General features: G+C 52.0%; 1 long non-coding RNA gene across 1 annotated transcript; it reads right to left on the reverse strand.

Annotated features, from left to right (window-relative positions):
* Positions 1-1,600: 1,600 nt before the first annotated feature.
* Positions 1,601-25,298, reverse strand: LOC123585423. The gene is made up of 5 exons (XR_006706154.1): positions 22,721-25,298; positions 12,888-13,174; positions 8,046-8,129; positions 3,484-3,761; positions 1,601-3,041 (listed from the first exon to the last, which is right to left on the reverse strand). It is a non-coding gene; the product is annotated as an uncharacterized LOC123585423 (long non-coding RNA).
* Between the last annotated feature and the right edge of the window lie 1,775 nt (positions 25,299-27,073).

Here is a 27,073-nt window from a genome sequence, read left to right on the forward strand (position 1 = left end):
GGCGATGAGAAGCGTGTGGACAGACGAGCTGGGGCGGACGGGGGGCACACCGCACGCTTTGCGAGGACAAGCCGTGCACTTTGTAAACTGCAAAGTGCCCCTGCCAGTGACACGTTTCGAGGAAACTGAGGAATACTTTTTCTCGAAGAAGGTGAGCCCAAGGATTCCTGATTCTTTTTTCTTTTTAAAGAAAACATCGAAATCCAGATTTTCCCTTATAATCTTTCACTTTGTGCTTTCTCCAGCTAAGTCGGAGCTTTTAAAAATCAGTTAAACAACACCGACGGGCTGGATTCAGGAGAATCCAGGAGATTCAGGAGACCGAAGGTCCCCCACTTGGTAAATCGTGTTCTAGCATCTCCTGGTGAGATGTTTTCATGGCCGCTCAAGGAGAACCCAAATCCAGGGTCATGACTTCTTCAGGTCCAAACCTGAGTGATCGCGGCGCCCTCTCAAGGCAACAGGTGCGAGCATCACCCCACCCGTTCACCAGAGCCGGGAACCTGAGCCTACCACCTACCCCTCCTCCCTTAGGTTCCATCCCTTTGGATAGTTCTGGAATTCCCATCCATTACCGCGGGGGCCTTGCCTTGATTCAGCCCCTCCCCGCTCTGCCTGCTCCTTGCCCACCTCTGCCGCGGTCATTACCACAGCCGCTAACTGGACCCTGCCACCAGGCTTTCCCTTTGTGCGGACACAGCCTCAAGAGCGATGGCCATGCCTCTGGTCTCTGCCACACCCAGGGGACAAAGGAGGCCAAGTCCCCTCACTTCCTTGAACCTCAGGTCTCAAACAGGCTCCAGTTCTCATCAGAGATCCTACAACACCAGGAACTCTGGACCCCACTCAGGTCCCCAGAGTCACTAATCGGATCAGAATCCCTTCTCCTTCCTGGGGAGAGACGAGTGGGTCGTAGGTATGGAGGAAGGTGCCAGCAGTGCTCCTCCCAAATCTTTCCCTCCTGGGAAGTAGGATTTCCCTTTCCCCCTACGGAAACACGACAAGCGGGGAATAAGAGTTCCCATGCAACACAGGGATTCGTTATTTGCAGCAAGACAGGTAAAGTATCACTTACCCCTTTCAGACAAGCCCCAAAGCTGTTTAGGGTACCCCCGACAACCTTGCCCTCGTCTGCACGGTTCTTGCCACGCTTGAAGAATGCAGCTGTTGGGGCGCCCAGGGGGCTCAGTCGGTTGAGCATCCGACTCTTGATTTCAGCTCAGGTCAAGATCTCACGGCTCGTGAGTTAGAGCCCCACATGGGGCTCTGTATTGATAATGCAGAGCCTGCTTGGGACTCTCTTTCTCCCTCTCTCTGCCCCTCCCCTCCCCTGCTTGCTCTCTCTCTCTCTCTCTCTCTCTCTCTCAAAATAAATAAACTTAAAAAAAATAGGGGCGCCTGGGTGGCGCAGTCGGTTAAGCGTCCGACTTCAGCCAGGTCACAATCTCGCGGTCCGTGAGTTCGAGCCCCGCGTCAGGCTCTGGGCTGATGGCTCAGAGCCTGGAGCCTGTTTCCGATTCTGTGTCTCCCTCTCTCTCTGCCCCTCCCTCGTTCATGCTCTGTCTCTCTCTGTCCCAAAAATAAATAAACGTTGAAAAAAAAAATTAAAAAAAAAAATAGTTAGAGTATGCTCAAACAACTCTTCTCTCGTTTGCATGGTTCTTGCCACATTTGAAGAACGCAACCGTTCATTTAATGTCCTCAGCTCCCCCTACTAGCCCCGAAGCCTCCTGAGGGCAGGAACTGTCTCTCCTGTGTCCTAAGGGCTCAGTTCCTGGCCGAGGTGCTGGCACATTGCCGGGCTCAAGAAACGCTTATGCAAGTGAACTACATCTGGTGACAAGAATATCCTCAGCCACCCGGTCCCCACGATCCCTCCAGACCCCCCTGCCCCACACCAGCCTCCACTTACAGGGTCACCCCATGACACCCGACCCCCGTGTTGGGTCTGGGCGGTCTGGGGTCTTCAGAGCAGGACCGGCCCCTGCCTCACAGACAGTCCCCTGCTCTGAATGTGCCTGACGCACGGCCCGTGTTCCTGGCCACACCATCGCCCCAGCACTTGAGGGCCAGCAGGGCTCCATGCCACAGAAGAGGGGCTTGAACGGCCTGCAAATTGCTAGCAAAGCAATTCCGCTGCCACCCCTCATCATGTGACAGACAACTATATCTCTTTACAGAGGAGTAGACAAAGGCCCCAAGAGAGACACATCATCCGAGCCAGGGGTATGGAGTTCATCGGAGACAGAAAGAGCATTCCCCCAGAGGGATGGACAGACAGCTGAGCTGGTGACGCGCTGCAGTTTGGAAACAGACAAGCCTCCCAAAACAGAAAGACAAGGCCAGAGCAAGAGGAGGGGGTAGTGCACAGAAGGTTACCTGCCGGAAGTTTCCGTGAGCCTGCCGTGCTGGCAACGTAGGGTAACGAATAGAGAAGTGGCCTCAACCCATACGACTGACTTACCATGAGATCCAGGAAAATAACCTGAATTTCCCCGAGCCTACACTTCCTTCTCTATTGTGACAGTTGAATTAGGACCAGCTCTTGGCACCCCCAGTGCCAGCCCTGCATCCCCCTCTTTGCCACACCCCGGCTTCAGCTTAACCGCGTGCCCTGCCCTAGTCCATGGGGTGTTAGCTGTCATAACAGGAGCAGAGACAAAGTGAGCCTGGCTGCCATCGGGCTGGCTTCTGTGCTCCGGTGATCCACCGTGACCCGAGCATCCCTGCGGGAGCTGCCGTCTCTCCGGCCCAGAACCTGGACCTGAGCCCGACCCTCAGGCTGAACCAGAACCTCCAGCGGAGCGCAGCCCAGATCAGCCTGGCCATCGTACACCCAGTCCCCGGGAAGGCCGGTGAACACGGGATAAATGCCGTTGCCGTATGTCGCTGGGTGTCACGTAGCAAAAGACACTGAAATACTCATCAGTAGGGGCAGCCCAGTCCTGGTGAACTCGTGGCACCATGCTCTGAATCCGAAGTCATGACGTTGGTGAAACTCTCGGAGGCATTACCACGTAGGCCAAAGGGGGTTGTTGATCCTGTGTTGGGTAAGCAATCCAAGTATGTCTTCAATGGGGCAAAAGAGGGAAATGATTCCATGTAATCATAAAAGCAAAGTGAACTATGTTATCCCACCCCCCCAGTTCAGCCTTCTGGTAGAGATGTGCCCGTGTCACTTCTCTGGAGCGAGCGATAGTCACTCTAGAGCCCCACGACCGCCACCCAGCCTCCACTCTTCCAGCTTCTTTAGAACCCAGCTGCCTGCATTCCTGGGCCCACAAGCCTCTTTACAGCAATCGCTCCAACCTCTGTGTTCATCCTCACATCTCTGACTCTGCTTCTCCCGCCTCCCTCTTTCCTTATAGGGATCCCTGTGGTTACATCAGGCCCACCGGGATAATCCCAGATAATCTTCCCATCTCAAGCCCCCTAATTTAATCACACCTGCAAAGCCCCTTCTGTCATAGAGGACATCCTCACGGGTTCTGGGGATTAAGACATGGACATCTTTGTGTGGAGTATTATCCTGTCCACCACGGTGAGTTTCTGACTTCCATCTTAGAAGTGCAGAATTCGGAAACCAGGAAAGGTTCCAGAAGAAGGAAAGGATATGGACTGTCACGAGCACTGTTCACATATTTCACAGTTTTCCCTTCTGGTCATGTGGTAATATGGTACATCTTAGCCCCTCCTGGAAAGCCGCCATCCCCTGTGATTTGCTCTGGTCATCGAAACAGGAGCAGAAGTGACTGAAACATCTGTGAAAATTGGTGGCACTGTGTGATTTGTCTGCGCTCTCTCTTCTCTGTCCTGGCGGTTGGTGGCCCCTAGGGCAGCCTGAGTCTCAGAGCGAAGCAGACCCCCAGATATCCCATGATGGACACAGAGACATTAGTGAGAAATAAATTTTGTTGTTTCCAACCACTGAGATTTGGGGGCCTAACCGAGATCGTCCCAGCATTCAAAAGTTCAGGGCGGCCAGGAGCATGTCCAGCACAAGACTCCGTTGTGATTGTATGTCCCCAGGTATGTCCCCAAAGACTCCCATCCATTGGTCCCGAATGAGCTGTCTTGGCCAAGGCCCAACAACAAAGAATCCAGGGATCAGAGTTCAAACTAAGACTTTCTAATTCCCGCTAAGTACATCCTTCTCGTAACTCTCTGAATGCATGCGCGCGCACGTGCACACGGAGAGAACAAAGCCAGCTGTGCTCCCAGAGAAGCTGGCCCTTTGCGCCTTCTTCCACGTGCCCAGTCGCTTGCACAACCCCAGGCCAGAAGAGCCAGTGCAGTGGAGAATGGGGCTGCAGCAGGGAAGCAGCAACATTGACTCTAACTCACTGGGTCACTCGGAAGGCATAAATGGGGATGAGGATCTAAGCCGACGGATGCGGAAGAGAGATGCCCAGCCAAATGAAGAGACCTGACGGACTGGTTATAATTGTGTCTGCCACAGCTCCTTGGCCCCAGGAAATGTTAGAAGACAGAAACCCAGACAGCCTGAGTCCTGGTGAGGCAAGCTAGTTAAGGGCCAGGAAAATCCTCCCCCACGTATGTACTCACTAGAAAGGTCTTCGCTGGTGATGGCTATTTGCCAGAGAGCCGGGCCTGGAAGACAGCTTGAAGGAAAGGGAGAAAACTATGGTGTGCGGGGGTGTGATTTGGGGGCCTGTGTATGGCACAGTATGGGTTGGGATGGACAGGGAAAACAGAACACAATTTGTCTTAGAAGTAAGTCCAGGGACACCTGGGTGGCTCAGTCGGTTAAGCGTCCAACTTCGGCTCAGGTCATGATCTCCCAGTTTGTGAGTTCGAGCCCCGCATCGGGTTCTGTGCTGACAGCTCAGAGCCTGGAGCCCGCTTCGGATCCTGTGTCTCCCTCTCTCTCTCTGCTCCTCCCCTGCTCATGCTCTCTCTCTCTCGCTCTCCTTCAAAAAAATAAATAAAAACAGAAAGAAAGAAAGAAAGAAAGAAAGAAAGAAAGAAAGAAAGAAAGAAAGAAATCCAGACCTGTCCTCCAAGGGTGTACTTAGCACAGAGGCTGTTCTCAGCAAATGTGGCAGAGAGGGGCTCTGTAACCTGGAGAAGATTAAATCCCACGATTCGGTCATGTCTTTACGTATTCGTCCATTCATGCCTTCATTCATTTATTATTCTTTCTTTTCAGAAGCATGAATGGGGGCGCCTGGGTGGATCAGTCAGTTGAGCATCCAACTTCAGCTCAGGTCATGATCTCACGGTCCGTGAGTTCGAGCCCCGCCTCAGGCTCCGTGCTGACAGCTCAGAGCCTAGAGCCTGCTTCGGAGTCTGTGTCTCCCTCTCTCTCTGCCCCACCCCCGCTCACACTCTGTCTCTCAAAAATAAATAAAAATGTTTAAAAAATTTTTTAAAAAGAAGCCTGAATGAAGCAGGAACCCTATAATCTTGGAAAAGATAAATAAAGTAAAACCTCTTCCCTTAAATAACATACAGGCAATACATGAACATAAAAAGCTAACCGTATGGGAGACCAGTGGTGTCCAAAGTGGGAGAAGGGACACATTGACCAGCGGTGCCCAAGACAACCATTTAAGCAGAAAAAAGAAAATATTAGAATTTCTATGTATTTTTCTCTCATACTTTCTAAATGCATATTTTACGCAGGCTTTCTAACTGTATGATAAAACAATCCAATGGTACATGTGACTAATAAATAAATGAAGAAACGAGCAAGAAAAAAATGGTTTGGAAATATGTGCTCAAAAATGTGCAGTGATGGAATGCAAAAGCAAAACCGTAGAAACAGTTATAGATTTTTGATTCCCTGGCTAAGAGAACAGCAAGATAACAGCTTGGGATTCATCTTTATCCACCTTCCCATTGAAATGCTTATGAAAATAGACCCAGGAGAATTAAAGGTGCAATAATACGGAGAAACAGAAATAATGTTCCGTTATCTACCAGAGCCCAAGAGGAATTTCTACTAAGTGACGAATGAGTGAGTCTACGAAGCAGAACAATAACACCCATGGAAGAAGATGAGAGGTTCCCGAACACGTCCATTGTCTGCCCCTACCTCAGACTCCAGAGCATTTTTACCAAAAGGAAGGGCAGCAAGGGAACTATATTGAGTATCTAGTGCTGCGTGGCAAATAACCTGACATTCGATGGCTCAAAACAACAGTAATCACTCATTAGCTCCCTCAGCTCTTCAGATCAAGGAGCAAGCGTGGCCTGGTGGGGCGCCTCTGGCTCAGGCTCTCTCAGGTGATTGCTGCCAGGTACCAGCTGGTGTCCAGCCATGTCAGTGATGGACTGAGGCCACAAGACTCACTTCCCAGGAGGCTCGCTCCCGGGGCCAGCAAGTCGCAACTGCCAAGTTGGTTTCTCTTCATGCGGGCTCTCCACGGAGCCGTGTTAGTGTCCTTCCAACATGGCGGCTGGCTTCCTGCAGAGAGAACCATCCAAGAGGCCAAGGCAGAAGCGACAATGTATTCTATGACCTAGCCTTGGGAATCACCACTGTGACTTCCACCATCCTCTATTTGTCACACAGGCCAGCCCGATACAACGTGAAAAAGAACTACATGGGGAGTGAAAAACCAGAAACGGGGCTCATGGAGGCCGTCACAGAGGCTGGTTACCACAGAAGCCAACTCACCAGGGACTATTCCTGACATAGACAAGGCCCTTTTTCCATCTCTCTCACTTTTTGCGTCTTTGTCTCTCCCTCTCTTTCTTATTTGTCATTTTCTCTCTCCCTCTCTCTCTCTCTCTCCATCTTTATGCCTCCCTCCGTCACTTGTTTCCACCATTAGTCTTTACCTTTCTACACATTTTCAACTTGTGAAACTTGTAACATCTACTTGTGAAAAGGTAAAATCATTATTGATCTCACAACTAGCCTCCATGAAGGGATAGAAGCAAAGACCCTGAGGGCAAGGGTATCCGCAGGAGTCAAAGCGACAAAGGAGACGCCCAAACTACTGCCCTCAACCCTGCCGCTTCCACTGGCAGAGGTCAGTGTCCCAAGGATGAGCTGGCAAAGGTTAGCCGTGTAGGGCGCAGCTGATGTGGATTTGCCAACAGGAACACGAGGCCATCCTGTCTCTAGCTGACCTTGGGTGAATCCTTGCCTCCTGATGCCTGACCACCTCCGCTAAGCCCCTTCTATACACAGCATAGGTTCTGCAACTTTTGGAACCCATTCCACATGCAATTCCAACACTGGGAAGGATTTTTAGCTGCAAACAGCCTGCCTACTGTAAGCAGGAAAGGAACATATGAAACGTACCCAATAGCTCAGAATATCTTTGAGAAGAGTAAAAATGGAATCTGACTCTGCCGAGTCCAAACACCCCTGTGAGGATTCTCTAACAAACATCACTATGGAGCAGTTACCACGACCACAACTAGCAGCCAGAAATTCCACCACTGCTGCCCCCAAACAACCAAATAGCTCCACACTTTCTGGACAAGGACCTCATATTTCTGATTCCAAGTCTCAGAGAAGTTCACCTAACTACAGGGGCCTAGGTCCTCTGCCGTTATCCTGGCTCAAAGCAATCCTCGGGACGCAAATTTTCTGGGTTCTTCCATGCAAAGGCGGAAGTCATAATGTTAAAAATAGTTAAGAGGTAGCGAGACTATCCAAAAGGTTATCGGACAGCTGTAAATGATGTATGTCCACTGCACAGATCAAAGGAATGCAAAGAACGCCAGCGAGAAGAAGGAAAAGGGAAGGTGTTTCCTCGTGGACGGCTGCCAACCCACACTGTCCAGATAAACACCAAGACAGATATTGGTTATCACTGGCATTGTTGTGGACTGTTATTGGCAACATGAGCACATTTAAGGTTAGAGATAACGTTCGAACCCAGGATCTCACTTGAGCTCACAAAATCCCAGTGAAGTAAACCAGTTTGGGACTATGCGGCCCGGTGAGATGGGGAGCCAGACAAGACTGGTCCCTGGAGCTCCCCCAGAACAACTAGAGATACAGAAAAGGTGAGTCTCCCTTAGCACCTGTGTCTGTGTCTCAACAGAGGAATGTCTTTACTTACCTTGGTGGAACACCCCAGCTTTGTAGACGAGAGATAAGCCCATCTTCATCCACAAGCATCCCGTTATAATTTCTTTCACATAGACTGCGGGCACACAGACATTTTTCTACATCAAAATGCAGACATAAGTTTGTTTTCTCATTCCCTTCGTCAAAGCCACCCACCGGCTACGGAGCAGAGATCCAGTTAACTGCGACAGGACCAGGGTTACAGGCACAGTGGTCCTTTGTCATGTTTTGGCTGCCTGGAATCCAAATTTCCTTCCTGTTTTTGGAGAAATCCCCAAGTCTGTGATAGTCTTGGTGGGGACAAAGTCCATGGAAGCCTAAGAGAGCTAGATAGTGTGCAGTGTTTGAAAATGAGGTGAGTTGGGCAGTCACATCACCTCAGCTCGACCGATCGCACCTCCCACCTTGACCGCTGAAATCACCTGTGTTCTCAGATGCCTTGGCTCCCACAGATTCCTTCCCTGCTTAAGTTAGAGGCAGTTATGCAGAGACAAAAAAAAAAAATGAGTAGTTCATCTTTAATGTCATGCTGGTCATTAAAGAATCCAAGGTTTCTGTTAGCCTGCCCAGGTTCGTCAGCACCAAAGGACAATTTTTGTTGGGCTTTCTGAAAGGCCTTCATATTCCAACAAACATTCATTGTCCGCACCTTCTGTGCCAAACAGTGTCCTAGATAACGGAGACTCAGTGAATAGGCAGCGATCCCTTCTCTCTAGGAGCTAGTGGTTAGAGGGAGTTCAAAGCTGTTTTTAAGGCCCCCCTGCGCCCATCACTATCTTTTCAGACACCTAGGAATCAGGTTAGAAACCACGGATCGAACCGAAATCACTCCTTTACATAAGGAAAAAACGAAGAACCAGAAGGGTAAAGAGATTTCTCCAAAGTCATAACAGCAATTTCCCAACAAAGCCAGGAGCTCTCCACTTCCCCTGATCCCAGGCCAGAGCTCTTTCCACTTCATCACCCGACCTGGAGGGGGTTTAAACAGCAGACGTCATCTGCCCTTCTGTTGGTTTTTTGCCAACTGGTCAACACCGAGATGCTGGCAGGCAGACTAGTGAAGGCCCAGTTAAGCCCAGCCGGGGTCGTCTGCAAAACGGAACACCACCTGAGGAGGAAAACAGTCTCGCGGGGCCCTGGGGACACGCTGTGGGGGACAGGTTTGAGCCAGCAAGTCCAACAGAGAGAGAAGTGCAGGAGACGGACACCGAGCAGGCCAGTCTGCCTCTCCAGCACACCAGCCCCAGGAGCATATGGCCCATAATTAGCCACCCGGGAGATGGTTATTGAGCCACAAATGGAGAATTATGGCTTCAGGTAAGAACCGGCAGCAGGAAGCGGAACCCTCAGAAGACTAAGAAAACCCTGTTTTCATGCAAATGCCTTCAGTAATCGTAAACAAAAGGAGACACTCAGGGGCCTAGGGATGACCAGGGGGAGGAAGGCTGTTGCTACATCAGATACTGCATTTCTGGAAGATCTCTGAGACCCAGAAGAATCTTGCAGGCATCCCTGCCCCACGGGCCCTGGAGACCCCACCTGACTTATTCCAGGGCTGCAAGCTGGGAGCGTCCCCTCGGGGACACAGGTGAGCTCGTGGTTCCAACAACAGGCCAGGCATTTTGTGGATGAGAAGATCTATCTGCTGGCCATCTGAGAATTGGTCAAAGTTCCTCGACACAGGTCAAAGTTCCTTTTTCCCCTTCGCCCCCCGCTCTCCGTTCCCTTCCAGTCCGCTCAAGAGGCAGCGGAGTCAAACAGGCCAAAACCCGGCCTGGCAGATTTGACTCCCGAGCTACTGCTTCCGGGCTGTGTGACCTTAGGCTGGTACTTCACGTCTCTGTGTCCCAGTCTCCTCAGTGGTAAAGTGGGGTGATGTTGCGTGGAAAACACGAGTCGCGGCACTGAAAGCTCTCAGAAGCGAGTCTGGCGTGTCGCAGGTGCTCGGTAAGGGTTAGAGGTCCCTGTTACCACCCCCACCCCACAGATGCCTTCTGTCTATTCACACTTAAGCCGGCCCCCCGGTCTTCCTTCTTGCCTCTCAACTTCTCTCTCACCTTACACACGCTCTCATAACCCCCTGGGCATGGATTCCTTTTCCCACCATCTCTGCACACATTCAACCTCCCCGCCTTCCAGACCCAGAAGGGATCCCATGAGAAACCATCCCTGATGGCCATGGGTGGGAATAACCATCGTCTCTCATGCCCAGTGTGCCTCCCCACGGTTCTACACACTCTCTACGTTGCTTTATACTCATTCGTGCCATTGCCCCTCTGCCCTACCTGCCGGCCCTCGGCCAATGCTGCTCAATAAACCTGGGGAGCAGCAGATGATGAACAGGGAACAATGGGTGCTCCACCGAGCTCCCAGGGGCCCCGTAGGCTCCCACCCATGCCCTCGGCTCTCCCCTTCCCACTTGGTATGGAGGCACCATTCACTCACCCTCCCACCAGCGTCCCACACATCCTTTGGGACCAAGTGCCAAGTCGTGGCAGACAGGCTTCCAAGGAGAATCCCAACCCCAGGTGGCAGTGGCTGAAAAAGGGAGAGTAAACTGGGATGAAGGGGGACGTGGGGAAGAAGGAGGGTATGCAAGGAAACGCTCACAGTTGACACAAGTGAAGACTGCAGAGGTTGGAGTGAAGGGAGATTCGCCCACACAGGCTGGCTGGGGTCAGCCGGCCAGGCTCCTGCTCAGGAAAGCAGGCTTGTGTCCATAAGCACGGGCAGTCACAGAAGAGTCACGTAAAGCGATTCAAATAAAGTGCTTTGCATGATGGATGACACACAGGGCGTGTTCCGTACATGTTGACCATGATCTCCATTATTAGTTTAACTGGCATCACAGTCTAATATCCAGACAATTATACTCAAGTTCTACCTTTATCACCAAGTTACTGTGTGACCTCAGGCCAGTCACCAGGCCCTTCTGGGCGTCTCTGGGCCTCAGTTTCCTCACCTATAAGATAAGGGAGCTGCACTTGGTGATCTCTGGCTTTTTTCTTCAGTCCCTGATGCTGAGAATCTGCCCCAGCCCCCATGGACCCGTCCCTCCTGTGACAGCCGCTTCTTAGGTTATGGCGCACAATTCTACACTCTCTGTGTCACTCCTCACTGTTCCGGTCTCCAGAGTTTCTGCTGTGCCCCAAAACCGTGTCTGTATTTAGCTCTCCCCAGCAGGACCGACCAAAGAACTGAGCACCTAGAAAGTTCTTAATAGCTGTTGATTTATAAGGAGTCACATCATCAGGAAAACTGGGTGTCAAAACTTAGCCTTGTCTTATCATCATGATGAAAACAAGGGCGGGGGGGGGGGCCAGGGTGGCTCAGTTAAGCGTTCGACTCTTGATTTGGGCTCAGGTCATGATCTCACGGTTCATGACATCAAGCCCCCATCGGGCTCTGCTTGGGATTCTGTCTCTCCCTCTCTCTCTGCCCCTCCTCTGCTCTCTCTCTCTCTCTCTCAAAATAAATAAATAAATAATTATTTAATTAAATAAATAAATAATGAGGAGGAGAGGAAGAAAGAGGAGGAGGGAGAGGAGAGAAGGAGGGGAGGAGGGGGAGAGAGAAGAGGGGAAGAAGAGGAGGGAGGGGGAGGAAGGGGAGGAGGGGGAGGAGGGGAAGGGGAGAATGGGGAGGAGGGAGAGGGGAAGGAAGAGGAGAGGGAGGAGTAGGAGGGGGGAGGGGAAGCAGGGGGAGGGGCGGAGGGGGAGGAGGAAAATGGGGAGGGAGGAGCAAGCACGAGTGTCCTGTGTTTGCTGAGCTGTGCTGAGCACTCCCCCTGTGTAGCACACACGACCGTCAGTCCAAAGATTCAGACGCTTAGGAAATGCCACTCTTCCACTCTTTGCACGCAGCCTAGTTTGCACTCTGTGCCCCTACCGCGTGGGGCCGTGGCACACTCCCTCCTGCTCACCGTGGGGCTCGTCCACACTGTAAGATGCACACAATCCCAGAGCCCCGGGCAGCTCCCAGAGAGCAGGGGGCCTCTTCCAGTCTGGGGCTGTCCCTGAACAACCTGGGCACTAAGACACCTTGAACAGCACGAGCCCCCCCAAGACCTGGGGTCCCCTCTTCTAACCTTCTCGCCTGCCTTCCCGCTCCGCCTTCTCTCTAAGCCCTGCCAAGGAACAGGACCAGATTTCAAAGCTCCCAGACCCTTGGACCCCTCCTGTGCCCACGGCACCCTGCTCGAGGGGATGTGCTGTGGGTGGCAGGCATCCCCCCCTCCCTTCCAGCTCCTCCAGCTCCAAGAGCATGGTCTCCTCCCTCAGACGCCAGCCTCACTCTTACTTTTTCGTGGGGATTTTCGTCACTCATTATACCCAGAGTCTCAATCTTTTACAGGAATGAAAAGGTCCCCTTCCACAGAGGGCAAGGGACGTTTCGTCTTCAGCCCTCCTAGAAGGTCAGAGGAAATACGTGTGGCACATCCTTCCAGCACACGAAAGAAGGGCAGGACAGAGCCCCGGCATGACCCGTGCCCTGCAGTGCTCACAGCCCTCCCCGCCAGAGACTGACGGGGGCCAAGTTCAGATCACCACGCCCTGGTGCGGGCCAGCGACCCGTCTGCAGGCATGGGGCCAAAGCTTCCGGAACGCTCTACAACTGGACTTAAAGCCTTGATGGTCAGCCTGTCCTCCTCCGTCAGCATGAGGACAAAGTGTGACGTCTGCTCCACAACCCCATCACCCACCCAAAGTCAGCCTCGTGGGCCATCTGCCGGCCCCGACCCACCTCACCCCCAACTCCTGCCAACTCAGCACATGCACACTCTGGTCCCCCCTAGGTCCTAGGCCCTCTCACCGCCTTCCTGCCTGTCCCTTACCTTGAGGCGGCCCCTGAGTCCCCAGGCACCTGATTCCCTGCGTTGGCCATGTGCTGGGCCATGCCGGCAACCTCAGAGCTGCCCCCGCTGGGCGCTCCCGGGAGGCATCTCTGGAGGATGAGCCTGCTGTGTACCATCAACAGGAAAGAGGCCAATGTTCCCTTCAGCCTGGCCCAGCTCCTCCTGCAAGACGGAGACTGGACGCCCTGCTCTCTGTAGTCAGTGGCGATGCCCCCCTTTTGTCTTCTTCCACACGACGAGGCAGAGCAGAGGACAGCAGGCTCTTCCTGTAAAAGGCCAGATAGTAAATACTTGAGGCTTTACCGGCCACACGATCTCTATCACAATGACTCAACTCAGCCACGGGAGTAGAAAAGCAGCTGTAGACAGCAAGGAAACAACAGAAATCGCTGTGTTCCAATAAAACCTTTTTATAGACAGACACTAAAATGTTAATCTGTATAAGTTTCACATGTCACCAAATAGCATTTTTCTTTTGACTTTTTATAATCATTTAAAATGTAACAACAATTCTATTTTTTTTTTTAACATTTATTTATTTTTGAGACAGAGAGAGACAGAGCATGAACGGGGGAGGGGCAGAGAGAGAGGGAGACACAGAATCGGAAGCAGGCTCCAGGCTCTGAGCCATCAGCCCAGAGCCCGACGCGGGGCTCGAACTCGCGGACCGCGAGATCGTGACCTGAGCTGAAGTCGGACGCTTAACCGACTGAGCCACCCAGGCGCCCCAACAATTCTTAAAAATGTAAAGAAAAAGGGGGGGGCTCGCGACCCTTACAAGAAGAGGCGGCCAGCCCGATCCGGCCCAGGAGCTGTAGCGTGCCAGCCCCCCGGCGGAGAGGAACAAGCCCTGGTTCGGGGTCAGACGGGGGCATTCCAGTGCTCTTCCTACCACCTACGGGCCCCAGGACCTTGGACAAGTTACTTAACGTCTCTGGGTTTGTTCCCCCTCAAAAAACTTGGAAAATAATCATGCCCTTTTCATACGATGTTTGTGAGCCTTAACTGAGAAGCAATGCAAGATGGTTTGGGGCACAAATACCCCAGATGGTAAAGTCTAAGCGGGGATGGCAGGGACTTTGCTATCATGGCAGAAAAATCTGGAATCCAGGACTGTGAAACAGCAGGGCAGAAATCAGCTTTGCCATCAGCAAAGTCCTGTGTTTCTCTCCTAGCTCAACCCCTTACAGCCGTGTGACCTCGCTCAAGTTACGGGACCTCTCTCAGCTTCAGTTTCCTCATCCATAAAATATCGACAATATACTCTCCTCACAGGCTCTCCGGTGGATGACTTCGATGGCAGAAAAGGTAAAGTGCTTGGCATAGATTAGACCAAAAAATGGCGATTATTATTTATCGCATCCTGATTCTTTTCCTATCCCAAATTTCCTATTTTTCCTTTCCAGAGAAGAAGTCAACGTTCTTTATCAAAAGCCCACCTCTCATCTCTGTCTCCAAAACATCCCTTTTGATGTTCCCCTGTGCTCCATCAACACAACATGCTCCCACCTCCCTGCGGGAAAGCTCGTTGCTGGAAACTAGGGCAGCCCTTTGAACTGGCGTTCTTTCTCCAAGCTGGAAAACATCGGGCGGTGTGCTGGGAGCTGTTTGTTTTCTCGTTCTCACCCTTGGAGTCGCTCTATCTGGATCCGAGGCTGACAAGGGACCAGCATGAGGACAGGCTGCCCGCGGGCCCGGGCCTGGGAGGGACCTTGTCTGCCCGGCCCAGGCTGCAGCTGCGGGACCCTCGGGTCCCTGTCAGCTTTGTGGGTCAGACTGATGGTCAGTTCCCAGCCGGGCCATCTCTGATCCGACACGGACAGCCCTGATACAGGCCAGGCTTGTCTTCTTGCTGGAAAAGCTTCCAGACATGGTATTTCGGGTGGAGGCCTGCTCGAGCTAGAAGGCTGGCATAGCTACAGGAACTAGAGTGATTTGAGGGTGCGGAGGGACGGGGGGAGGCATTCTTTCTGGTTGTCTGGTCCTCCTGTCCCTTGCAGGGGGTGGATGGGCCCAGGGCTGAGGTTCAAGGTGGAGAGATCAGAGCCAGGGTAGAAGCCAGAAACAGGAAAAGCCAGGGTGACCACTCACCCAGAGAAAGCTGGGGCTAGTCACCGAGTCCGGAGAGGGGGGGCAGAGCCCCAACATGGAAGGAGCCCGGGACCCTGAGTAACCCTATAGAAGGCCACTGGCTGGCCAGGACCCCCTGCAAAAGACTTAGTGTGAGTAAGAAAGAAACATTTAACATGTTGACATGTTAACGTTAATGTCAACATTTAACATGAGAGACTCAGGGGCTGGCTTGTTACCGCTGTTAATGTGGTCAGAGCAGATATGATACCGTAAGAGCTGTGACGCCATAAAACAGGTAACTGACCAGAATGAAATCCAACCTCCCTCCCTCCCAGCTGAAGAGTTCCAGGACTTGAGCAGCCTCCAAGCCTTGTCGGAGATGTTCCCAGGCAAACCTGAGCTCTTGCTGGAGTTTGTCACTGGGCCCCCACACTGAGTCAGCCTCCTGCGCACCCCTGACTCATCCCACCCTCCCGGACTCCGGGCTGTCCCCGATCTGTCTCTCCAGAGCCTCTGAAAGCTGCCCGTGCTGGTCTTCCCAAGCACGAGTTGGGTGCTCCTCACTAGGCTGTGTGCTGCTAAGGACAAGGTCATGGGGAACCTGGGCGGGGCCGTCTCAGTGGGGTTGTAAACAGAACAACAGCGGGAAGACAGACTCTTGATTCAAATTGTGGCGCTGCCCTCAGCATCCCCTTCCCTTTCTAGATCTGGACTGTCCTCCTGGAGGTCCATCTAACCATGACCATCCGTGGTTCTGGAGACTCTGACCCGTCTCTTCACAGCATTTCAAGTCAGCACACGACAGCTCTATTCGCGTACTCAGAAACTTGCTGTGCAGAAGCCTGTGATCGATGTGTTTGTGTCTGTGTTTTTTCTTTTTTTTTTTTAATTTTTTAAATATTTATTTTTGAGGGGCACCTCGGTGGCTCAGTCGGTTAAGTGTCTGACATGAGCTCAGGTCATGATCTCACGGTCCGTGACTTTCAGCCCCACGTCGGGCTCTGTGCTGATGGCTCGGAGCCTGGAGCCTGCTTTGGATTCTGTCTCCCTCTCTCTGCCCCTCCCCTGCTCACGGTCTGTCTCTCTCCCTCTCTCAAAAATAAATAAACATTTAAAAAATTGTTTTAAATAAATATTTATTGAGAGAGAGAGTAGCAAGTGATCGAGGGAGGGGCAGGGAGAGAGAAAGAGACAGAGGATCTGAAGCAGGCTCCCTGTGGACGACAGAGAGCCCAATGCGGGGCTCGAACTCATGAACCATGAGATCATGACCTGAGCCGAAGTCAGATGCTTAACCGACTGAGCCTCCCAGACTTAGTGTCCATGTTTTAATGCTCATGACAACACTGAGGGGTAGTACACTAGTCCCATATTGCAGAAGAGGAACCCAAGATTCAGAGAAGAGAAGTGTCTGGGATTCACAATCATGTCCCCCTGACTCCAGTGCCTCCATTTTTTTCGCCAGTATCTCCTTCTGACTCTCTGCTGGTTCTTTCGGTTTTCTGAAAACATGCCCTGTCATGTTGCCGAGTGGAATCAGCTCTAGGTTGGCTTGGGAGGTCAAGGATCAGGACCCAGATCTGCCCTGAAATCACTGTGTGACCTTGACCCCTGTGAGGCCATTTAACCATCAAGAGGAACCGCAAGACACTCTGAAACCTCACCTAGGTGGAGAGGGATTGGATGTTTCCAGATATAAAAATAGTTTAAAGAGGGAAACTGTCCAACCAACGTAAGGCGGTGTTTCTCCTGTGTGCATCAGGCCTCACTGAGGGCAGAATGTGCTGGAAGCATCTGAACTCTCCATGCATTCAGGACTTGTGGAGAAGGAGAAGGTGTGTAATTTCTGCTGGGTTTGTTGCTTCAGAAACTCAGAGAGGGACGGGGAAATCGTGACTTCCAAAGCTCACAGCTTCGAGTTTGTGTGGACAGCTGGGCCTGAAGGTGTCAGCTGGCATGAGTGAGAAAGCCTCCCTTTAGCAAAAAGTGATTTGCAGGAAGGGAATTTCTGTACTCTGCGTGTGGGCAAAAGGCAACCAAATGTTCCCTGGCATTCATGCCTCATTACCGGCGAAACGGGGTCCCGTCCTCAACCATCCACGGGGAGGAAAGAATAGGAAACCACACAAGACCATGTCCGGTCTCATCCAGAAGCGAGACGCAACATGTGAACACACTTCAGGAAATAGAATATGAGGAACTCATTGGAGATGTCCACAAAGACTTACAGCACACTTATCACAGCCCTACTCACAATGCAACAAGTAGACACAGCCTAAAACCTCACCAGAGTGAATCGATTAAACCCTTTTCGCGGTATATCCATGTATTAGAATCCTGTCGTGCTATTAAAAGGATGTTTCCAAAGACCTGGTAGGGGGTTGAGGCAGTGTTGATAACGGGAATGTGATGTCAGCCTACAAGCCGCCCCTGCATCTCGGCCCATCTCCAGAAGGTGCACAAGTAACCGGTAACAACAATGTCTTTTGGGAAGACAGCGACAAGCCAGCAGATGGGGGGTGGAAGGAGACTCCCTTCTTATCATTCACTGTCTCGTAACTTCCAACTCTTCAGACAGAAAGGGGCCATAAGTGCCCAGCACAGTAAGGAAAGAAGACGCACACTAAGACATGTGATTAGAAGATCTGACCAGCTTCCAGATAGAAAAGAAAAGGGGAAGGAAAGGTCACACACAAAAGAACTGGAATCAGAATACCATCGGACTATTTCCACCTTCAGGTGGAAATAGTCCGATGGTATTCTGATTCCAGTTCTTTTTTACCTGAAAATATTTACAGAGTCAAAAAAAAAAAAAAAAAAAAAAAATTTAGCTTCTAAAAAAACTAAAAAAAAAAAAAAAAAGTTAGCTTCTATGTGGCATCCAGACCCAGGGGACACCCCTCACCCCACCCCCACCCCTACTCCAGGCTGCAGGAGGGATCAGAGCGCTTCTGGAGAGGCCTCTTCAGGAAAATAAAATGGATTGAGTGCATTTGTGATTTGAAAAAAAAAAAAACATAAGCAAAAGATCCCTAGAAAAGTAAACAAATAAAATACAGGAAATGATATTTACTTATAGAAAAAAAAAATACCGTGCACTATTTAAAGCAGGGCTGGAAATTATCTATAGCGTCATCATGATGTATGTGTTAGTCTGGGTTCCCTGAGGAACAGGTGCTATTAGATGTGCATGAGATTTGTTGGAGGAAACACCTAGGAAGGGAAGTGGGGAGGGAGCTGGAGCCAGAGCCAGAGGGAAGCCATCACACCGCCCTGACGCTTGCAAGGGCAGAAAGTCAACTTTACGAAAAATTTGCCCACACTGGGGGTGGGGGTGGGGGTCCCTCCAGCCAAGTCCCCCACTAAAGGTATCCAATCACACAGGGGGTCGAATCAGTGCCCACGCTGGGCTGTCCTTGACCAGGGGCAGCTGCAGGAAGCCTGATCCAGGGCTGGTTCCAAAGGGGGTGCCGCCGGGGATCCCAACAGATGTGAACAGCAAACACTGCCCACCTGTGTAAACTCCTCCCGTACAGGATGCGGAGAGGGAAGCGGGAGGAGGTGGGGGTGCAGAGAGCCAGGCGGAGATCACAAGACCCCTGCAGGTGCTGCTCTACATTTCTCACTCCAGCTGAAGTCAGACTGGGGCCTTTGAGCTCCCCACACGGATGATGGGCGGAAGCGAGTGTGTCTCCTTCCGGTGGATGGAAGATGGGCAGAAGCGAGTGTGTCCCCTTATGGCGGAGGAGGTAAAAAGCCCCGGAGCTTCGTTCCTTCCTCATTTCCCCTATTGCAGTGACCTTGGAAGCCACAGGTTGAGATGGTGACGGCACAAGACGAAGTCCATGGAAGTCTCTGAGTCATCAGAGAGAGGACAGAGCCCCACAACCCACATCGCCACTACTGACCCGCCTCCCCCAAAGACGACCTGGCCATCTACTCAAAGGAGAGTGCCAGCCGCTGTCCCCATAACCTCTCGTCTGTGCCAGCTCTCCTGCAGCGAGGTCTGGGGTCCCACACAGGCTCCATCGCACCCTCGGCAGCAGGCACCGAAGCAGCTCCGGCACCCACGTCCAACCAGAGCAGACCCAGGCTCCGGCTCCCTGCCACGTCCAGGCTCAGGTGGAGCACTGTGCTGTGAGTCATCAGCCGGGGTCTGCGCCCCACATCCAGAAGATGTGCAGAGGGGTTCACCCTTCCGGAGCCAACTTTGGCCAACGAGAGACGGGAGATGAGAAGGAGCTGTCCCTTCTTCCCCAGGGTAGATTGTTCTGAGCTGATGTCTTACACCGAGCAAGCAGGTGTCCTCTTGTGACGCTGTGGCCTCAGCAATGCATCCCCTTGCCTTTGTGTTCTCCCCTGTCTGTGGCACCCCCCTTTCCCCTCGCTCTCGCTGCCCTGGGACTGCGCCTCACACAAAGCTTGAGCGTGTCACCTTTGCCTCAGGCTCTGCGTTGGATGGCGAAGACATCGCTGGAGGAGCCTTCTTGGATCTGCAGGCAGCAGGGGAATTCAGGGGGAAGAAGTCGCTGAGGACAGGGACGGGAGGTTTGCGGAGCCCTGTGTCCAGGAATAGGAAAGAGGAGCAGGAAACCGAATCCCTTAGAAAGGGAATCGGGAACCACAAACCAGCAAAATGGCGGAGATAATTCCATGAGCCTCTGGGAACGTGTTTACCTGCCTGTGATTTCTCCCTGACTTTTCCCCACCAAGTCATGTTACACCATGAAAACAACCTACAGACCCCCTCGCAGGGCCACGGGGAGGGAGGTGCAGAGGCAGAAGGGGCCATATTCTGGAAGAGTGGGGATGGGAGAGTAAGGGGACAACACTACGTTGTAGGGCAGCCACAACAGCGACTGAGCAAGGACCAGCCGGGGTCCCGGGCCTGCAGAAGCGCCACCCACGCCAACAACAATGACGAGACCCGCAACGCAGGTGAATTGCTTCGCTAACTCTCTGGTCCAAGAAATGTCATGTTTCTCTTTTATTTTATTTTATCTTATTTTTTACAAGAAACGTCCCATTTCCCTATGTTGCTAAATCCGATTAAGTCCACCTCAGCCTTGTCAGCCACGATCAGCAATAAACCCCACTTTGAGATTTGCGGAGCCTCCCATCTCTCTTGAAACTCTAAAATGATAACAGGTTACATTTTACCGAGCACTCACTGCACGCCAGATGCCATTCTAGGCACTTTATGGGCATTAATTCATCCGGCCTCCGCAACATACTGGGTTAGGTATTGTTAGCATTTTCATGTTATTGATGGGGAAACTGAGGAACTCGCCCAAGATCTTACAACTAGGCAGTGATGGAGAGAGACGTGTGCCTCTGAACCCCTCATTCTTAACTGATACACCGTAATGCAATTTATCGGAGGGTTTTACAGTCGAAACGTGGAAGGGTCTCTGGTCTCCCAAGCACCATGGCGGCCACTCCTGGTCCTCTCTGTCAAGCCCCGTGTGGTCCATTGGAGCAGAAGGGCTTTGTCGGCACCCACCGCTCCTTCCGCACAGTGAAGCTCTTCCCCATAGAGAAATGGGCCGCCGCGAGGACACAGTGGAACCGGAGGCACAGTCCGCCCAGCACCCTCCCACTGCTTCCCAGCTCAAGGTTCAACTGCCTGGGTAACCCCCACACCTCCTCTTCTTGGTGGCTCAGGAATTTCAGTTACCTTTCTCTGAGATCCTGCTCCTGCCCCTTTCCCCTCTGTGAAATCAGCCTCCACCCCCATGCCCACTAGGAAAGGACTGAGCCTTCATCTGCCGGTCAGTGTCCCACTGGGGCAAGGGCGGTCCACCCCTGAGAGGCATAAAGTCTTCCTCTTCCTCTTAGGGAAAAAAAAAAAAAAGTACTTCTCTTTCTTTTCCAAAGAGATCCGGGGCCACGGGGCGCTGTTGTATACGTTGTGCACTGTGTTACTATAGGAGGTGCCATTCATACTAATAGTCATCACAGATTTAAATACTTATTAAGACCATTTCTAAAAGACCAAACTTAAGTGTCCTGAGGAAAGGGAGGACTTTCTCTTGGGCTACGGGTGAGGCTGAGAGTGGTCCACTACAGAGCCAAGGGTGAAAAGTCAAAGCACCGTTCACGCCTCAGTAACATGTCCTGTTAACATTTACTAGTATCTACTGGGCCCAGGTACCCTTCTAAATACTTTATACTCATTATGTCTCTTAACCTTTGAAACAACCCTATAAAGTAGGCAACACCATGATCCCCATTTCACAGACAAAGAGACCGAGAATTAGTTTAAGTAGTTTGTGCAAAGCTGTACAACTGATAAGTGGAGGAGTTGAGATTTGAGCCCACATCTGCCTGATTTCGCAGTCCTTGCTCTGAACCTCTGCTGCTGACATGGGTACACGAGGACTCGGCCTCGGGCAAGGAGGGATCAGAAGCGGTCTGCGGCCACAAGATGTACTTAATTTCTACATAAAGTTATTTTCCTACCAGTGTCTCTTTTCACGGAGTCCCACGATGGTGGGATCATAGTGCGTGTGTTTGGGGTCGGGGGGGGGGGCGGTCTGCGTGTTCAGAAACCTAATTGGGAGCGAGTACCACCAACTGGCCTGTGCGGCTTTGGACAAGTTGCTTAACACACCAGAGCTTTGAATTCCCTCCCCTGCAAAACTTGGGCTGGTGCTAACTTCCTTGTAGTGGGAGGATTAAATGATGTCTCTTATATAAAGTGCTTAGGATGTCTCCCACATAAATGTGAGTTTCCCTTTCCACCTAGAACCCTCCCCACTCCTAAACTCCCCACCGCTGAGTCGGTAGGGAACCTGTCTCTTCAGTTAAATTCCTAGCGTGAGCATTTCAAGAGAGACTTAAGCTGGGTTTTATTATCTGATGCAGATAACTTTTTTGATGTGTATCAATCATTTTCATTTGTAAGGTGGGTGGATTTTATATACCTATAGCTAGCTGCTGGGAGAAAAATCTTTAAAGCTTGAAGATGGGGTTTTAAAACATCTTTATAGATGAAAAAAGCAAGAGTTTAACCTTCAAGGAAAATAAAAGGGAACATGAAGTCTATACTTGAACACACACAATACAAAAAAAAAAAAAAGACCGAGTTTGGGATTGCAGACGGATGACCTTGGCATCCATTGTTCGGGCAGCATAGAAAGGATTACTTTCATCCGTGTTATAGAGAAGGCAGCCCAATGTATGATACGATTCCTCCAAATCCGTCCTTACCCATGACCCTGCCACAGAGTGGGAAACCCTGTTATGAGAGATGCCTCCCCCATTCATTCATTTATCCATTCCATCTCCCATCTACTCTCCTCATTCATTCACCTGAGAGTCTCTTCAGCTGATCACCACCGGCCAGGCACTGTGTTAGCCGCCTAGAGTGCAGAACTTACAGACACCTGCTTTGCAGAGAGAGCGTGAGTCAGGCACGTGCACACAACCACGACAAAGAGTCCATTTTACCTTAACATAGACCAAGAAGACTGGGGGAGGGGAAATAGACTCAATTCCAAGACCAGCACAAGAACAGTATCGTTTTTGTGTTCTCAGGTGCAATGAGCCCGGGCAGAATCAGAAAGATTTGACATTGCCTGGGGATGCTACAGAAGGCTCCGGAGGGATGAGGGAGGTGATCTCTGAGACTGCTTATATATAGTAAGACCAGAAGGCCAGGAGAAGAAAGTATCATGGACCCTTCACCCCCTGGGAAAAGATGAACTAAGCGAGATGAATAATCCAGATCACCCTACCTGCCCGCTCATGCATTTGCTTGCATCATTTCTGATCGTTTGCCAGATCGAGGCTTCGAAGGCGTAGTACGCGGGATAGCCGTGTTTTATCACAGGTTGAGGTGCAGGATGGAAAAACCTCCAACGTCACCCGCTCCAACCTCATCTTCTGCAGACCGGCCACTTCAGTCCCGGAGAGGTTAAGAGATTTGCCCGCGCGGCACCTTAAGACCCAGGCCCTGAGTTTCCCCTAATGCTCTAAGTGCTTCCCCCTGAGGGTGCTTGTCAGAACGTCTGAAGAGCCTTCACATACCTGGTGCAGCAGGTGCTAACGTCCCCATTTTACAGAGGGGAAAACAGAGGCCGGGCCTAGGACAGGAGGCCACGTGCCCCAAATCACACTGGTGTGCTCACAGAGGTCACAGGCAAAAGCAGCACTAGCTGCGACCCCGCGGGCCTGGGCCTGGCTCTGGAGCGCCTTCCGTGCTGCGGTGCTGCCGCCTAGAGGCGCGAGCTTGGACTGGGGCCCGCGGGAGGGGGGGACGCAGGTCCGGCGGGACGCAGGACCGCACGGAGGAGGCGACTTTCCCCTCTTCCCCCCGCCGAGCCCGCCTGGGCCTTGCCTCCCGCTGCTGCTGCGGCTGCCGCCGCCCAATTCGCCGAAACCTCCCCGCACACCCCTCCAGGGCACAATCGACGGTTGCCCAGCTAAAAGTGAGGCTGGAAATTGGTGCGGCCTGCGCGAGAGGGATCGTTTTCCGTCCGCCTCTCGATGCGCATATGTAGCGAGGAAGGCGTCGCCCTGGGAAAGAGTTGGCAGCAACCTGTGGGTTTTTCACGAGGATCTGCGACTCCTCAGAGCGTAGGCGAGGCGGGGTCGGTCCTGCAGGTACCGTCCACGCAAAAGCAGGTCCGAGGGGGCTGGGATGCAGCTAATCGGCTGCCCTGTCCCATTCATTATCGGCCATTTGTGTGACATTATACGTCGTGAGTCTAGCCCTTGGTAGCGATCACCCTTTTGAATAATGCGTTGTCGCAGAGCCGGCGGAGACAATGGCCGGGACCCGAGTGCAGACCAATAGCGCCGCCTCGTGGCCAACTAAAAGACGACAGCTTCCTCTCCTGGTCCCTCCGGGTTCTCCCGCTCCCCCCGGCAGAGGAGACCGCCTCCACCGGCTGGGGAAATGAATTCTAGAGAATTCTAGCCCCTGTTACCCAGACCTACCAATTCCACTAGCATTTCAGAGTCCTGCTCTGTGCCAGACACAGAGGCACACTTCCTCCAATTGGTGATGGATAGGACGTGGCTCCTGCCCCGTGGGGAGAAGAGATGCGACACAAAGGTGTCAGCAGGATCTAATGGAGATGGGAAGAGAGGGGCCACAGTGCCCAGGGACTCAACAGTCCAAAACCAGGCCAACAAGTCTTAGCAAGCTCCTGCCACCTGTTCAAGCTTATTTCCTCTCCCTGGCAATTCTGAAGAATTAATTCTGTCCAGCAGGAGAACCCTTGATAGAGACAGTTCTGATTGTCTAAAGCAGTCGTTCCTGGCTCTTCTGAGGTCGCATGCCCTCAGAGAGTCTGGTGAAGTTTGTGGGCTCGCCCTCGATGTCATATGCAGCCACACACTTCAGCCACGTTCCTGCAAGCACCCCACTGAGAGTCCCTGGTCCCCAGGATTGTCCCCTCCTGATCACTTGGAAATCTATGTCCTAGCACAGAACAGTAACCCTTTCTACCTAGGGAGCTATATCGTTGACATCAAGGTGGATGCAGGACATCAGTGACATAAGAGAAAAGACCGAGCACCCACAATGCACTCGAAAATGCTCCTTTGCAACTTGGTACCCCATCCCCCTTCCTATGACAGTCTGGATACCACAGATGTTCAAGGCCCAGACTTGGGGTCCACATGCTGGCTTCACCCTCACCACAGTCACTCAGCCTCTCTGGGGTTTGGGTTTCCCGCCTGCCAAATGGAGAAATGATTAGAAGTCCTTCTCACGGCGCTAGTTAGATTTAAGTCACAGCGCCTGACAGATACTAAGAGCTCAAACACTGGCTTTGATTGTCAACATTATAATTAGGAGAAATTAATTCTTTAATCCATCCAGCGACACTTTACCCGCTACCCACTGTTTACCTGGCAACAAATACTAAGTATTGAGGACACAGATTTGGCCAGATGCCTGGCTGGGTAGCCAGACTCTGGTTTCCAAAGCTTGGCCCAAGGATATGTGGCAAAAGTGTCATCCAGGAGCTCGTTAGAAATGCAAGATCTCAGGGCCCCCGCACAGACCTCCCAGGTCAGAATCTGCATTTTAACATGATTCCCAGGTAATTTCTAGACATTTTAACATTTGAGAAGTCCAGCTGTAGATCTTGAAGAGAGAGAGAGGATGAGAGAGAGGATAGCTTTTGAACAGTTGCCTTGCTTTGTGGTCCAGGTGGCATCAGAACCAGCCTGATGGTCTGAGGCAAATGGTCTTTGTTCTTTGTAATGCAAAGAGTCCCTAGAGAACTGATGTCCCAGCACTGCCTCGTGACCTCACAAAGGTTGCCCCTCTCTGCAGACAGGCTGGGAGAAAAGGTATACAATGCCACAGAAATAAAGGGGCCTCGTGAAGGAAAGGGACCAGAAATTCCCACACATTTCCTTTAGAGATTCCACGTCATTGGAACTTCCCTGATAAACTGGGGTGGTTGCAGAGGGATCTCCTGGCAGGAAAGGCCACCAAGAGAGTTAAAGGAAGGTACAGCGTGACGGAATGCTGGGGCAACGTGGTTCCAAGGGAGAACGTCCTCCAGGGAGCCCCGAGTTGGAGAGAGTGAGTCATCTACATCGTGAAACCACTGTGCCCTTGCCCGCAGGGACCTGGACACACAGAGAGGTTATTGCAGAAGTGGGCAACAATGTGCCAGACCGTGTGGCACCCACTGCTAGCCGTGGCAGAACAATGCAGCCAGATGCCATGGCCCCACAATGGATTAATCCAATTCTCCATTTCCCTTTCTGCCTGCCATTTATAAGCATGGCAGCTCGTGTGGGAATGAACAAGTTCCTGGAGTTTCAATGGTCCCGGTCTCTCTCCTGAAGAGCCCATGGTCTAGTGAAGGGTGGGCATGTAAATACAGATACGAATCCTTGTAACACGGGTCATTCTCCCCACTTCCCAGGAAGGAAACTACAGCCTGCAAGAGGGCAAGGCACCCGAGGAAGGTCACAGAGAGCTCAGGTGGCAAAGCCCAGTGTCACAGCCGGAGCTAACCCCAAACTCTGCTCTGTGCTCTGAAAACACCTGCCCACAATACAGGGTCCTCTGGTGAGAAGAATAACCACACAAGCAACACTGGGTGGCTTTTTCCTTTTAAAGTCCAAATTCAGTACAAACAAGACAACACTCTCCAGGGACACACAGGAGGAAACCTAGTTCGACACTGAGCCACCAGGGAGACCCGCCCCCCCCCAACTCTTTGAACAGGCTTGGAAGAAAACGGATGCCTGGGAAGGTAGAGTGGCCAACATGAAGCACGGGTCTCAGGCACAGGGCAAGTTGTTCTCACTGAAGCTTGGGAGGGAAGTGAGTCTAAGCCTACAGAAATTGATTAAGACCAGATCGCTGAGGACCTAGAAGGCTCTCTGAAGAACCTGAAGTTAGCTGGGTAGCAGTAGGAAGCCACTGCAACTTTTGAGACAGAACCATGCTTTGGTCTGTTTGCAAATCCCCCGGGGACCCCAGCAAGGAGGGTTTGAGGAAAAAGAGAGATCCGGTTAGAGGGTATCCGGAGGGCCTGCCCCTGAAAATGGAGAGGAGAAATGTGGGGAGGCATTTGGGGGAGAAAATACAAGCATAGCCATCGCATAGCATAGCATTGGAGAAGAGAGAGAGAAAGGAAAGGGGAGGGGGGATGACTATGCATCCTGGCTCCCGACCTGGGCAGGTTTGAAGCCAGATGAAGGGCAACAATTAGAGGAGAAAGGAAATCTCTGGGGGGCGGGCGGCTCCTGCAGCCCGGTGGCAGTCCTGGCAGGCAGCGTGGTTGTCTCTCTTCGGACTTTGCGTCCACCCTGAAGCCTCGCAGGAAAATACTCTAAAACCTGAACAATGGCTGGGAAGGTCTGACAGCCGCCAGAGTCCAGTTAGCACAGGGGGCTGGGGAGTGCGCGGAGAACGTCAGACCTGCAGGCGCGTCGGCCCCATAACACCCTGGACACGGAGGCTCAGATGAGCTTCCCTGGTTCGCCAGCGGGCATGTGCGTCGTCCCCCATCACACGTGGCTGGGAGAATTAAACTGTCCGTGGAACTCGACTGGGAAAGGAGAACTGGAAACTCCCTCCTGGTGTCTGCCCTCGGTGCCTTTGTCTCTGCTGA

Source organism: Leopardus geoffroyi, chromosome C3 (assembly GCF_018350155.1).
Source record: "Leopardus geoffroyi isolate Oge1 chromosome C3, O.geoffroyi_Oge1_pat1.0, whole genome shotgun sequence".
NCBI lineage: Eukaryota > Metazoa > Chordata > Mammalia > Carnivora > Felidae > Leopardus > Leopardus geoffroyi.